Source organism: Camelus bactrianus, chromosome 31, assembly GCF_048773025.1.
Source record: "Camelus bactrianus isolate YW-2024 breed Bactrian camel chromosome 31, ASM4877302v1, whole genome shotgun sequence".
NCBI lineage: Eukaryota > Metazoa > Chordata > Mammalia > Artiodactyla > Camelidae > Camelus > Camelus bactrianus.
The window spans coordinates 25,788,331-25,791,704 of NC_133569.1; the positions used below are offsets into that span (position 1 = coordinate 25,788,331).

General features: G+C 37.7%; 1 non-coding gene across 1 annotated transcript; it reads left to right on the forward strand.

The window, feature by feature from the left end:
- The first annotated feature begins 271 nt into the window (after positions 1 to 271).
- On the forward strand, positions 272 to 378 carry LOC123615557 (U6 spliceosomal RNA). The gene has a single exon (XR_006723213.1). It is a non-coding gene; the product is annotated as a U6 spliceosomal RNA (small nuclear RNA).
- Positions 379 to 3,374: the final 2,996 nt, after the last annotated feature.

A 3,374-nucleotide genomic window follows, 5' to 3' on the forward strand; every position in this document is an offset into this window, starting at 1 on the left:
GTCATGCTTCCCAAAATTTTAAGGCTTGTGTAAGTTTTGAGATGAATCATGACGTTTCCTGCGTGTAAATTTTGAAATTCTGGAGACTGTTCCAGATGGAGTGTCCACTTGGCTGCACACTTTCACAAGCATCAATGTGAAGACCCCGGGAGCACCACACGCAGTTAGAAACCTGGTCTTTGCTCACAAAGGAAAGAAATAGTAACAGTCACTTAATATGCAGGGTAATCCCCTTTTAGTAAACAAACATTTAATTAAAAAATCAAAACAGGTGCTCGCTTTGGCAGCCCATGCAATAAAACTGGAATGATGCAGAGAAGGTTAGCATGGCCCCAGTGCAAGGAGGACACACAGATTTGTGAAGTGTTCCATATTTTTCAATTGGGAGTTTGGGACCGACAGGTACACATTATTATATACAGAACGGATACACAACAAGGACCTACCGTATAGCATGGGGAACTGTATTCGATTTCTCATAATGACATATAATGGAGAAGACTCTGAAAAGAAAAAATACATACATGTATATGCATTTCTGAACTGGTTGGCTGCACACCTGAAACTAACACTGTAAATTAACTACACTTCAAAAAAATTTTTTTAATTTAAAAAAAATTAAAATCAATTTTAAACTCTAGTTAGGGGTTGGTAAAATCAGTGATCAGGCTCAGCGTTTGTGGTGATGGTTTTGTCCCTGACGTTCTTTCTAAACTACCTCCTGCTTGGTTGTCTGTATGGAATTTGAAACTTTTCAATACTGTGTCTCTTTCATTTGTAATGGACAGTTGAAAAGAGATTCATTACCAGTAGCAGTGTCTTCCCTTGTTTTCTGCTGTGAACTTGGTAGTTTTGAGTAAGAGATAAATAAACCACAGCGGGAATTTGGAAGTTTGAAATCTTAAAGCAAATGCCCCGCCCAACAGAGGGTGTGCTTGTGGCAGAGGACGCGAGCTGGACAGCTGGCTGCCCACGAAGGGCCCTGGGCGAGTTTCTCCATGAACCCCTGTTAGGTGGGAAGCAGAGAAAAGAGCCCGTTAGGTGGCCCTAATGCTACCAAAGTACAAGTCACTGAGCAGACACGCCGACAACGTTGAACAAATAAACAAAGAGTAAATGAATGGAAATAAATTGTGGAGGATATTTAGGATTTAGAAAACTTCTTGATGTTTGGAATTTCCCAAAGTGAATGATTTCCTTCTGGTTTTGATTTGCCTTATTTCCTTCCTACTTGTTTTCTTGAGAAAAGTTGAGGACCCCTAATCTACAGGGAGAGGCATCAGGTCACTGCCCCACAGGCTGTGGGGGAGATAGAAGGACGCAGGCAGCTGCAAAGAGATTCGTGGTTTTGGCTAAGAGACCACGAGAGGAAGGGGAGAGCTGAGTCTGGGATTAATATGGAGGGACAATGACAAAATGGGAAACTGCCACAGAGCCACTTCAAGATGAAATAATTGCATCCGTTGGGGGAGAGTAACAGCTCAGTGGTAGAGCGCACATTCAGCGTGCATGAGGTCCTGGGTTCAATCCCCAGTACCTCCATTAAAAAATAGAAATAATTGCATTTGTAAAATAAAGCAAAGTTCTACTGAATGAGGTACAGGCAAGTTGCATAAGTCTCTTTGTATGCCCACGCAGCTCATGAAAGTTTGCCTTCATTTCTAAAATAAACTAAAAAAAAGTAAAGATCTAAGCTAAATGACCAATATTTTAAAGTAAATCTGAAAGGATTTTTATCAAAATGATACGTGGTTAAAATACTGGCATACCAAAAGGCTTGCTAAAAAATCCTGTCGAAAGAAACCCATCATATTTCTCAGGGGCAACCACTTTTAACTTTTTTTTATTACCTGTTTCTTTGCATCATTATCTCCATTACTCTAAATAATATGCTTATGTAGGGTTTTGTTTTTTTTTTTTGCTTTGCTTTTATTTGTTTATTTATTTAAATTGAAGTACAGTCAGTTACAACGTGTCAATTTCTGGTTGCAGCACAGTGTCCCAGACATGCACATACACACATATATTCATTTTCATATTCTTTTTCATTAAAGGTTATTATAAGACATTGAATATAGTTCTCTGTGCTGTATAGAAGAAACTTGCTGTTTATCTATTTTATATATAGTGGCTAACATTTACAAATCTCAAACTCCCAAGTTTATCCCTTCCTACCCTCTTTTCCCCAGTAATCATAAGATTGTTTACTATGTCTGCGAGTCTGTTTCTGTTTTGTAGATGAGTTTATTAGCATCCTCTTTATTCTTTTTTTAGATTCCAAATATGAGTGATATCATGTGGTATTTTTCTTTCTCTTTCTGGCTTACTTCACTTAGAATGGTATCTCTGGGTCCATCCATGTTGCTGCAAATGGCTTTATTTTATTCTTTTTTATGGCTGAGTAGTATTCCATTGTATAAATATACCACAGCTTCTTTATCCAGTCACCTGTTGATGGACATTTAGGTTGCTTCTCTGTCTTGGCTGTTGTATACAGTGTTGCTTTGGACATTGGGGTGCATGTATCTTTTTAAATAGGATTCCCTCCAGTATATGCCCAGGAGTGGGAGTGTGGGATCACATGGTAGGTCTATTTTTTGTTTTTTGAGGTATTTCTATACTGTTTTCCATAACAGCTGCACGGGGCTTGTTGCTTTAATTATCATTTCAAAAATTATCTTAGTTTTATTAACATTCAATATTCAAAAAGGGTACTAAGAACACAAAATGGGGAAAGAATAGTCTCTCCAATAAATGGTGCTGGGAAAACGGGGGATTCACATGCAAAACAATGAAACTGAACCCTTCCTTTGTACCATACATAAAAGTCAACTCAAAATTGATTAAAGACTTAAACATAAGACATGAAACCATCAAACTACTAGAAGAAAATATAGAGGAAAGCCTTCTTAGCATTGGCCTGGGCAATATTTTTTTTGTATATGACATCAAAAGCTCAGGGAATAAAAGTCAAAATAGGTAAGTGGAACTACATTAAACTAAAAAGCTTTTGCACAGAAAAGGAAACAACAGAGTGAAAAGGCAACCTCTGAGATGACAAAAAAATACTTGCAAACCATATATCTCATAAGGGGTTAATATCCAAAACATATTAGGGACTCCAACAGAAGGACAAAAAAAATCCCAAATAACCCAATTTAAAAAAGAGCAATGGACTCAAATATCAACCAGTTTCTTCAAGAAGACAGGCAAGTGTCCAACAAGTGTATAAAATGATGCGCAATGTCACTAATCAAGGGCATGCAAATCAAAACCGTGATAAGATATCATCTCACAACTGTTAGAAATGTTACTATCACTATCAGAAAGACGAAAGATTAACAAGTGTTGGTGAGGATGTGGGAGAAAAGGGC